Source organism: Macaca nemestrina, chromosome 10, assembly GCF_043159975.1.
Source record: "Macaca nemestrina isolate mMacNem1 chromosome 10, mMacNem.hap1, whole genome shotgun sequence".
NCBI lineage: Eukaryota > Metazoa > Chordata > Mammalia > Primates > Cercopithecidae > Macaca > Macaca nemestrina.
This window is the reverse complement of record NC_092134.1, coordinates 48,010,330-48,022,760: the sequence shown is the minus strand read 5'-3', so window position 1 is coordinate 48,022,760 and position 12,431 is coordinate 48,010,330. Positions and strand designations below refer to the sequence as shown.

General features: G+C 36.4%; 1 pseudogene; it reads right to left on the bottom strand.

Moving 5' to 3' along the window:
* Positions 1-1,672: 1,672 nt before the first annotated feature.
* Positions 1,673-3,078, bottom strand: LOC105473264 (RNA-binding protein 3 pseudogene; annotated as a pseudogene).
* Positions 3,079-12,431: the final 9,353 nt, after the last annotated feature.

The window sequence follows — 12,431 nt, the reverse complement described above, 5'->3', positions numbered from 1 at the left end:
GGATCTGAAATTCCAAGCACTACTGTAATTTCTAAATCTATTTTAAGTCGTTAATTCCCTTCACCTGTATTGCCATCATATTAATTCAAGCCACTATCATCCCACAGTAAATTTACTAACAGTACTCAGTATCTTCCTTCCTTCCTTCCTTCTTTCCTTCCCTCCCTCCCTCTCTACCTTCTTTCTTTCTCTTTCTTTCTCTCTTTCTCTCTTTCTCTCTCTCTTTCTCTCTCTCTTTCTTTCTTTCTCTTTCTTTCTTTCTTTTCCTTCCTTCCTTCCTTCCTTCCTTCCTTCCTTCCTTCCTTCCTTCCTTCCTTCCTTCCTTCCTTCCTTCCTTCCTTCTTTTTCTTTCTTTTCCTTCCTTTCTTCCTTTCTTCCTTCTTTCCTTTTTTCTTTCTTTCCCCTTTCTTCTTTCCTCCTCCTTCTTCTCCTCTTCCTCCTCCTCCTTCCCTCTTCCTTCTGTCTTCTTACTTCTTTCCTCTTTCTCCTCCTTCCTCTTCCTCCTCCTCCTCCTTTTCTTCTTCTTCTTCTTCTTCTTCTTCTTCTTCTTCTTCTTCTTCTTCTTCTTCTTCTTCTTCTTCTTCTTCTCTTCTTCTTCTTCTTCTTCTTCTTCTTCTTCTCCTCCTTCTCCTTCTCCTCCTCCTCCTCCTCCTCCTCCTCCTCCTCCTCCTCCTCCTCCTCCTCCTCTCTTCTTCTTCTTCTTCTTCTTCTTCTTCTTCTTCTTCTTCTTCTTCTTCTTCTTCTTCTTCTTCTTCTTCTTCTTCTTCTTCTTCTTCTTCTCCTTCTTCCTTCTTCCTTCTTCTTCTTCCTCTTCTTCCTCTTTTTTCAGAGATGAAGTTTTGCTATATTGCCAGAGTGATCTTGAACTCCCAGGCTCAAGTGATCCTCCTGCCTCAGCTTCCCAAAGTGTTGAGATTACAGGCACCAGCCACTGCACCTGGCCCACTCAGGATCATTCTTATGTTGAGTCTGGTCCCACTCCAGATGTTTTTTTTCTAAATCACAATTCTGATAGCACTAACCACAAAACTACCTAATGGCTCTCCATCATCTCTAAAGAAAACACACAATCCAGAATATGATTACATATCTTTTCCTCATCCAAATCTCTAATCCTGCTACACTAACCTGCATGTACTTCTCTTCAGGCACTCTGTCTATGCTTAAATACTCACCTTGTACATGTAAGTTCATTTGCCTCTATTGGTCTTTTCTGTCTGTTCATTTGGCTAATGCATTGTTTTCCTTCGGATTGAAACTTAAAGGTTGTATTCAAGTAGGACTGTCAAATTTAGCAAATGGAAATTCAAGACATGTAGCAACAGATATTACTTGGGACATAATTATATTAAGACATCACTCATTGTTTGTATGAAAATCAAATGTTATTGGGCATTCTCTATTTTATTTGGTAATCCTATGTCCTAGGGATATCTTCCCTGAAACCATACTGTAGGATTTCGCTAAACGCTCCTCTGATTTGCTCCTGTAGCATTATATGTTTACTCTATCACAACACTCATTTCGTCCCTATTACTCGTATAATACATCCATCTCTGTCATCATTAAGGACAAAGAATCTATCTTTTTCAGCAGCATGTTTCCAGCCTCTAAATAACCAATGTTTGGTGCTCAATGAATATTTATTTGATGTTTTTATTTTTATTTTTTCAGGTTTCATCTTTTTAATAAGCTCTGTGAAAGACATCCTAAGCACTGTATGAGACACAACAGAATATTTTTTTCTTCCAGTATTTAAAAAAAAAAAAAAAAGACATTTGCAAACATTTTAAAGCAACTCTTCTATATAATCAGTTTGATTATCTGAATTAGAAAATACCCTTGGATAATCATGTTATTGATACACTTTTCTTTTTTTTTGAGATGGAGTCTCGCTCTGTTGCCCAGGCTGGAGTACAGTGGCGCTATCTCGGCTCACTGCAACCTCCACCTCCGGGGTTCCAGCGATTCTCCTGCCTCAGCCTCCCGAGTAGCTGGGATTACAGGTGTACGCCACCACGCAGGACTAATTTTTTTATCTTTAGTACAGATGGGGTTTCACCATGTTGGTCAGGCTGGCTTGACGCACATTTCTTATAGGTACGTTTGGAAATTGCTTCCTAACCACAATAAACACTGTGTACAGGTTTTTAAAATGTCCTGGATACACATTAATTTTCTGAAACCAGTCTGGCCAAACTTGACAGAATCAATTATTGCTAGCTCCAATAATCCTGAGAGGTCTAACTAAAAAACTGGTAAAAAGAAAAATACTCAGGCTCTACAAACTTTCCATAATTTGTCTTTAAATAGGCAGAAAAAATTTTTAAAAAGATGGAACTGTTAAAGATCTTTAACTACCTTGGCAGGTCAATTTAAAAACAAAACATTGATATGCTATAAAATAAGATGCTTCAGTGCAGCTCCAAAAAGCTTTATAAATACAGCCATTTGGAAGGACGATCCTGGATCAGAAATTATTCCTTGTGTATCTACATTATGTGCATGTCTCATTTCACTTGTCATAATTGTCTCTGTAATTTCCTCCTGAGTAGCGGTCATAACCACCCTGGTTTCTGCCATTATAGTCTCTGGAACGTCCATATCCATATCCATACCCTCCAGGTCTACTGTCATAATACCTGCCACTCCCATAGCCCTGGTCCCCACCACCTCTAGAGTAGCTGCGACCACGCCCATGGGCCCCAAAGCCACCTCCTCTGGTTTCCCGAGCAGACTTGCCTGCATGAGCCACACGGATCTGACAACCATCCAGGGACTCACCGTTCATGGCTCTCATGGCAACTGAAGCATGCTCTGGGTTGGTGAAGGTGATGAAACCAAAACCCCTGGACCGCTGAGTCTCCCGGTCCTTGACAACGACCACCTCAGAGATAGGTCCGAAACTGCTGAAGTGGTCTTCCAGCGCTTGCTCGTCGGTGTTAAAGTTGAGCCCTCCCACGAAAAGCTTTCCTTCTTCAGAGGACATGGCAGTTCAAGTCCTGGAAATTAAAACGTAAAAAACCCGGACAGACGGCGAGCTCGGAGGAGCACAGAAAACAAGCTGATGTTTTTAAATGCATGAATTAAACCACTTTAATTAATCCAAATCCTTAGCCAATTTAGGATGTATTATGAATATTAATATGTAGTTTACACCTTATTTTGATGTGTTTAAAATTAAATTAGAAATTTTAGTTTAGAATTTTTGAAATGATATCGATCATTTTCGAGTAATTCCTGGCAAGCCTTATGTCTTAGGTCATTAAGGCTGTAACAAAATACCATCAACTGGGTGGCTTACAAACAACAGAAATTTATTTTTACAGTCTGGAGGCTGGGAAGTCCAAGATCAAGGCACTAACAAGATAGATTTGGCCACTGATAGATGATGCCTTCTCACTGTGTCCTCATATGGGTGAAGGAAAAAACTCTGGTCTCTTAGGTTCATTATAGGACACTAATCTCATTCATGAGGGCTTCACCCTGATGACCTAAACACCCTCAAAGGTCCCTCCTCTTAATATCGTCAAAGTGGGTATTAAATTTCAACATATGATTTTTTGAGGGGCCACAAACATTCAGACTGTAGCAATTTAGCTTCCCTAAGCACAAAAGTGTACAAAGTTGAACGCTAGGCTGCCAAATTTGTAACTTACTGAAGTTGTAGGATTGGGTTCCTTCTCCCTTCCAGAGGTTGAAAGTAACAGATGACATGCTCAAAGTTGCCCACTTACCCAATCCATAGGGGAAAATATTGATTTTTCTATATTTGTCATCTAGATTAATATTTTCCTCCAAACATGTTTCAAAGATCTTTCATTATTCAGGTTGATAACAGGTGTTCTTCAAAAGCAAACATATTATAAGTTTGTTTATCTGCTAGGTAAAACAAGTTTAAGCCAATTTCCATCCTCTAGGAATTTTCAGAACCATTAATATATCAATTTATGTAGTGAATATCCAAAAGTTGTTGTACAATATAGGTGATTTTTCTAATCTAAAAAGAACAGAGTCGTTTCACTGATAACAACCAATTTAGGAAATAATTATATAGATTTTGTTGTAGGGTAAAGGTGTATGTCTACCTGATTTTTGTTGTTAAAAACAAGTCTTTGGAATGCCTGAATCAGATATGGGATTGTACAATTTATCTAATACACCTAGCTTTCTTGAGTCACGTTCATCTGTTTTGAAGTAGAGCACCAAAAAGTTTCCAAAATAAATATTCTTTGGATTTAGTATATGTAAAAGAAAGTTTGTATTTCATACAGCCATCTGCAAGCCCATAAAGATATATGTAAAATTCTTGAGTAGTTATATATAATTTGGATTGCTGAACATTTAGTATATTGGATTTTAAAACAAGAACTTCAAAGGTAAAATATAATTCTCACTAATGAAAAGCACATGTGGTATGGCTAAATCCCCCAGTCCCCATCCCCATAAGCAACAGTCAGGGCAGGCCTAATGTGTGATCAGAGTACACGGCCACCTGTGAACTGAAGTTTGAAGGATGTGATCTACCTAGCTGCCTTCCAAATCATGCTTACCTCCATCAGTTGAATAAGGTTGAGTGTCAGCAGAAGAGTTAATATGTACAGTGTTGCCTGTGAAAGTTGGCACATCAAATTATTACTACCTATTAACCTAGAAGTTAGTATAGGTTTATTATCATTATTGTTACATGCCATGGCACTAATATTTAATAATAATAGATAGCATTTCACTCAGCCACATATGCCAGTTTCTTTACATGATAGTGACAATAGGTAACATTTTTGACCACTTAGTGTGCTACACATAGTGCTAAGTTTTTTACTTACATTATTACATTTAATTATTTCAATAACCTTTTGAAGTCAATTTCACTTTTATATCCATTTTATAGATGATGAAACTTAAGGCTTTGTAAACTTAAGTGTTTTACTCAATAGGTATAGTAAGTGGCTGAAATGGTCTTTAAAACGATCTTTATCTGATCTGTGAGTCTGCATTCTTAAAGCTCTATGCTTTAAGAATAATTAAAATTCCCTAGTTTGGATAGATGCTGAAGTATTCTTATGGACTTTTATCATGGAAACAACTGAGGCTCATAAAAATCTATATACTTTGTCCAGGGTCTTGAGGGAACAGAGACATAGGTTTCACTGTGAGAAAATAAAGATAAATTATGTAAAACTACCTATGCCAGCAGAAGCACCAAATATGAGATTCAGGGCAAGAAGAACATATAGTTTGGCAATACAGAGATGAGGTGAAGGGAGAGAACAAAAAATAAAGTAGGATAAACCCCAAAGACCAAATTGGCCTTTGCAACAATTCCGTTCAGACTTTAAGGAAAAACTCTGTCTATTAAATCTTACGTGATGTTTTCTATGTAATTTATAAACTGTCTAAAAAATAAAATACGTTTGAATAGAAAATAATGTTTTCATTCCTAAAAGCATTAGGAAATAGACCACTTGAGGTCAGGGTAACACCAAAAAGAATTTCCCACCACTAAAACGAACCACATTGCAAACTCTTCCTAAGTGCTTAGCAATGTTCTGAAATGGCTCCATTTATGTGAGGCTTGAGAAAGGAAAGAGGCCTCTTGTGAACTTTTCAACCACAGAGAGGAATGTTCTTTAAAAAGATATATTCAAAGTGCTATAACAAGTGCTACATATAAGTTGGTGGATTGCCTTATTTAAAAACAAGTGCCAATAAAAGATATTCTTCCTGTTGACAATCAAAATAATTCAATTTTCAGAAACTAAGTTTCTGCAAGTTATAATAACTGTTTTGTGTTTAATGTTCTCTACATTCTGTAGCTATTTTTTGATTTCTTATATCTGTTTTTAATGTAAGTACTATCTCATTGAAGATCTCATTGTTTTTGCAACATCTTATTGAATGAGTAATGCAGATTGATATTAATAAAAATTGACACTGAGTGATATATGACACTGCTGCTAAGAGGCTTTGGAATATAGAACATAATAATTTGTCATGGTGGTTGTTTGATTTCAAATATTTCCTTTCTAGCAGACTTCCCCAGGAGAAAATGTTGGTTCCAGCTTTCACAGCCCAAATATAGGTGAGATTATGAATAATCCTTGATGTATTACAACTACAAAGGTTAATATACCAATTTTTTATCCTGCTAAGTACTAATCACTTTAGAAATCACTCTGTGGGACACCTATTATTATTATCCCATTGATAGATAAGGAAACTAGATTTTAGAGAGGTTAAATAATTTATCCAAAGTCACACAGCTAGTCAGTGGTAGAGCCAGGATTTAAATCCTGGCAATCTAACTTCAATTCCAACAGCTAACGGTTGTAACCGTTATGGTCTAGATGGTCTCCTGTGGAAAAAGCATTGTTGGAAACCCAGTTCTGACACTGCCATGACCTTCGTTTCTCTGTATCTTGGATTCCCCATCTGAATAATGAGGAAAACTCTAACTGAGCCCTGAGATCTATTAGATGTCTAACGTTCTATACTGTCTCTAATTGTTACAGCAAAACCTTAGAGAAACGACTACTTGTGCATTATCCAAAATGAGTTATATTATAAATGGAAAAACTAGAGAAAATGAATGGTTATTTATAAAAGGGGAAATTAAAATCATATGTATTAATAACTCATGAAATACAGTGAATTCATTTAGTGTTCTGGTGCATATGAAAAAATTGCTTTTACAGATGCCTTTGGCGATTGCTTTCCTAGACCTTGTACCGTAAACCTGGAAAATATTTTTTGTTTGTTTGTATGTTTTATGTATTCAAATTTAAACAGCTGATTTAGAGTGCTCTTTTTCTTATATTCCTAAGCACGGTAAATTAGAAAAATTTTGCCAGGGACCCTTCAATTCCCTTTGTCTAAAATATGCTTGTCTGACTTTCTTGGGTGTGACCAAAGGTCTTTAGTCTTATTTTCAAGTGAACTTGAAGGTCCTATTTTCAAGTGAACTTTTCCTCTTTGTAATTCCATCTTCCATTTTTATTAACCAGTTAAGCATGTTTTACTTTACACTGTGATAAGAGGATCAGAAACAGCTTCCCCACATCTAAGGCGATCTTAATCAATTGCAAGGAATACATGAGTGGCATAGTGTGGAAGCTTCCTGCCTAGAGGAAGAAGAGAGCTCTTCTGGATTATTACTTTTGATTCCATTGATAAAGGAAGAAAATTAGGTAACCTTGAAAATGAGTACTTTTGCCTGTGAACCATTTTGAAAGGACATGAGGTAAATTGTTATCCCCCTGTTGACCCTCAACTAACCTTTCACTTTTAACATATGTTTTTGAAGTGCCAGCCATGTTGATTTGCATGGCTGTTTGGGTACAAGTTTCAGAGAATCCTGCTCCCCCCAAGTCTTTCATCACTTTTTTGAACTTTGAGTATAAACATTAAAATGCCCTATGGCTCACAGAAGACTGGATGACTGGCATTGACTAAGAGATATTGTTTAGTAACACACCCTCAGTAACCCCAAGGTTTGTTACTTAGCTTCTCACTCAGTAACCTAACTATGAGGTCTAGTTACCCAGGATGGAAAATAACTACTATAAGCTGATTGTGCTTGCAGGGATGAAGTGGTGATTGTGTCATAGAATCTCTGGAATATCCTGAATTTTTCTTTGTGGCCCACTGGGTTCTGAGGCATTTTCCAGGTTTTTTCAATGTGAATCAATCTACTGTATCCTAATACTTCTGTCTCTCAATGTCAAAGGATGTGATCAATAAAAGAAGAAATGTATAGTTAATGTGATAAGATACTGACAAAGTAAATAAAGAAAGCAAAGAAAGTATCAAGGGTTTGCTTTTTTGGCAAAGACTGTTTCACTGTAGTGTAATCTAAAGGAATAAATATGCAAAAGGCTGTTTCACTGTAGTGTAATCTAAAAGAATAAATTCGCAGTTAATCATAAGTACACATAATATGGCCCTCAAAGGAAGAGAAGTGCAAGGGTTAAACACATTAAATTATCCTTCTTTCTTCATTGGTGCCTGTTAAATAACATTATCTTCTATTGTCCTTAATACCAATGCTCCCACCTCTGAAAAACCCACCTCTCTTTCTTTCTTTCTTTCTTTCTTTCTTTCTTTCTTTCTTTCTTTCTTTCTTTCTTTCTTTCTTTCTTTCTTTCTTTCTTTCTTTCTTTCTTTCTTTCTTTCTTTCTTTCTTTCTTTCTTCTTTTTCTTTTCTTTCTTTCTTTCTTCTTCTTCTTCTTTTTTTTTTTTGAATAAGGTCAAATTAATGGAATGAAAATCAGTTCTCACTAATGTCCAGGGTAGGGGCTGGCAGCGTTCCAGAAATGCTTTTCCAAAATACTGGTTTCAAGTTTTCATTGTGGAGGAGGGAGGGGGAGAGGGGATTTTGGAACACTGAGAACCCCTGGGGATTATCGCTGGCTCAGACACCTCATTACAGAGCTTTAGAGGCAAAGTGACAGGAGAGCTTTGGAGGCCAGGGAGATCCTGGAGAAAGACTTTATGAAAGTAAGAGTGTAGAAAAACAAACAAACAAATAAATAAATAAAGTAGAAAAATGAATGTCTTTCATTTGTGATATTAATAGTGATAATCCTATTAATTAAATATGCTGATAGGTTTAACAAATTCAGTGCTGTGTGAAATGTATATACTTTTTACTCTCTGTGCATTTCTAATGGTAGCCATACATTACACAATAAGTTGCATATAGAAAATACTCAATAAAAATCTGCTGAATTAATTTAAGTTAAATGTCATCTATAGGCAACATTCTTATTTTATCAAATCCGAATATCTACTTTGTGTCAATCCTTGTGTTAAGTATTGTAAAGGATAATGGAATACATTTTGCAGACATACATCCTGCCCTCAAGGGGTTTATAGTTTAACTATGATCATAATAAAAGTTTGAAAGCCAGTCTGATGTGATATCAGTTCCCTTAAGTTGACCCTGAGTGCATGAAAAAACTAAATCATGCCACATCCAAAGCATTTTATATTGAACTGTCTTTCTTTTTCTTTTTCTTTTTCTTTTTCTTTTTGAGATGGAGTTTCACTCTTGTCACCCAGGCTGAAGTGCAATGGTGCGAACTTCGCCTACTACAACCTCCTGGGTTCAAGTGATTCTCCTGCCTCAGACTACCAAGTAGCTGGAATTACAGGTGCCTGCCACCACACCCGTTTAATTTTTGTATTTTTAGTAGAGATGGGGTTTTGTCATGTTGGCAAGACTTTTCTCAAACTCCTGGCCTCAAGTTATATTGAATTTTCAATTGGGAGTATAGATAACTTTCAGCCATTTAAAAAACTCATGTAGCTATGAAGAAATTGAAGTTTCACTCTTTAATGAATATATGTATATCAATACCTTTTATAATCTCTCAAGACCCTAATTATTTTACTATATAATAGCAGCTATTGAAAAATACTTCTCAATGTGACATGTATGTACACATATATATGTGTACATATATGTGTGTGTGATTGTATGTGTGCAAGTTAAACACATGTGGAGGGAAGGAGAGTAAGAGTGAACTTGTACCAAACATATGTTTCATGAGTTAATGAACAACATTAGTTTGAGGAAAAAGCTGTTTCTAAATATTTCATGGAAACCAACATAAAAAGGAAAATTTCTCCACATTGGAATAAAAATGTCATCTATTCACCATGTCTGCATGGATTACTGCAACTCTGCCTTTATCTATCACAATCCATAACCTATCTCCAAAAAGAGTGTAAAGCTGACATCGATTAAGTCATTTCTCTGCATAAATCTCTTCAGTGTCTTCAGTTGCTTTAGATCAAAGTCAAAACCCAGTATCATGGTTAACAATGGCTCCCATAATCTAGCATTTGCTAACCTCTCCAGCCTTTCTTGCTGGATGCTCCAGCCCAGTGGCTGAATGTTGTTCCATTCCTGAATGCCCTATACCCTCTGTTTGATCTTTTAAGTTTTTCTATCTCTTACCTTAGCCAAGAAAAAATCTCTCTCTCTTTCTAACGATCTTCCTTTCCTTTGGTTCTAACTTAAGAGTCACTTATTTCTGACACTTTGCTGACATTGACTTAGTTGGTCTGCTCAATGCTTTCTTAGTACTTCTATTTCCTGGGTTATAACAATTGTCATACTTTATTATGATTGTTACTGTAAGTATGTCTCCTCACTACACTGGCACCCTCCATGAACATAGGTATAATGTCTATTTTGTTCACAGCATGTGAAACATAGAATAAATGCAATATTTATAGAATGCATTCATTCATTCAACAAGTACATATTCACTGATGCTAGGCAGTGTTCTAGGTGCTTGGAGTAAAGCAGTGAAGAAAACAGAAAAAAATTCTCTGGTCCCATGGGTTTATATTCTAAAGAAATAAGGGGAATCATAGTTTGTTAGAAATGATAAATGCTAAATCAAAAAACAAAATGGGAGGGCAGGTAGGAAATTTCTGTGGTGAAAGGGGGTTATACTTATAATTGAGATGGATTAAGAACGGCCTTATTGAAAAGGTGATTTGAAGGAACTGCAATAGCATCAAGGGGATATGGGGCAGAAGAGCCCTGAAGGCAGAGATACAGCGGTAAGGCCCTGAGGCAGGATTGTCCCTATTGTGTGAAAGGGAGAGTGTTAAGAGATCCAACAGGTAATGGGAACCAGAGCACTAAGATACTTGCCAGCTATGCAATTATCCTATTTCTTCCTAAAGTTTCATCTGCTAATTTTAGTATTTATTTGTGGCTCTTGCCTGCAGTAATAATTACTGTAGTATGTTCTAATGGTGATTTTCCATTTCCCTTGTCTTTTCTATATGATTTGAAATTCTCCTGTAAAGAAGATTTTCCTTTGCCCCTATTTATTTATTTATCCATCCAATCATTTATTTGTACCCATGTGTCCTCATAGATATTTGTTTTAATTATTGGGATTATAATTCAATGCCATAATTATTTATTGCATTTGTCAAATTGTTTCAGATTTTGCTATTGGGAAATTCTTTCCGATTGGCTCCTGCCTCCTTTTGATATTCTCTGGTCTTGTTTTTATTGAGCCCTTCCTTACTCTCAGGCACTACAAGATGCTCCAGGATCATTTTATATGCTCCCTGCCCTAGTCATGTATATTAACCTATGTATACACACATGTATATATCCAATTATGGCTGTCTGTATGTCTGTCTGTATATAAATACATACATTCGGGTAATATCTGTGATTCTAGTCCAGCACCACAGAGTTTAATTCTAGTTTTCTACCTTGGTTATTTACGAGTTCTTTCTCTTACAGCAAGAAATCTAGCTCCCATTATCTATAATTTATTGACTTATTTGTTCCTAGTATGCAGGCAAAGTAGTTTCAGGATTGTTGATCTGTACTCAGGATCTTGGCTTTAATCTAAGATGTTTTATGAACATCTTTAGAATTATTCTCTGGTACATGTTGGACATTAGCCTATCATTGATAATACTAATAAATAATGGAGTCAGTCAGTACAGCTCACATTTTATCATGTTGTGCAATAGTTAGATATCAGGAAACTCTGACTGGTGTCCTTCATGTCACTTTAATATCAAAGAATGTAACATTGAGTCAAAGAAATGGCTTGAAAATGTTGCCATGTAGAAATAAGAAATGGGTATCTTACAGCATGCATGTTGAGACTCCAGTGGAGACATCTCTGCCCAATTTCGTATCACTAGAGTGGCTGAACCACAGATGTATTGACTGTTGTGCTAATTCCGCTTTGATTAAGTGTTTGTCACTGCTCCATTATTTTGTATGCATTCATACAGATTCTTTTTAGATATTTTGCAAAATGGAAGAAAATCTGAAGTTAAGGTAGTTAATTTAAGATATTTAAATTAAGACAGTTTGAACATTTAACTTTTAATAGTAATTCTCTCTCTCTCTCTCTCCCTTTGACACATATTTTCGTTCTGTTGCCCATTCCAGGCTGGAATGCAGTGGCATGATTACAGCTCACTGCAGGCTTCAACACCTGGGCTCAAGTCATCCTTTCACCTCAGTCTCCCAAGTGGTTGGGACTACAGGCACACACCAACATGCACAGCTACTTTTTAAATTCTAGAGATGGGGTCTCCCTGTGTTGCTCAGGCTGGTTTTGAATTCCTGGGCTCAAGTGATCCTCATACCTCAAACTCCCAAAGTGCAGGGATTACAGGTGTGAGCCACAGCGCCCAGCCTCAATTCTTTTTAAGGTAAATGAGTTCTGCACATTTTAAGAGATCTGAAAGATAAGAAAACAGTTAGTATTCCATACTTGAACTGCTAGTTGGAAGTTAGGTGTGCTAACATGAACTCTACTAGTTCAAAAGCAAGAAGAGCTGAGCTGTTTGTCAATTAGTCTGTATCTTTTCAGTGCCATCTAAAACTACATAAATATTGTGCTAACATGAACTCTACTAGTTCAAAAGCAAGA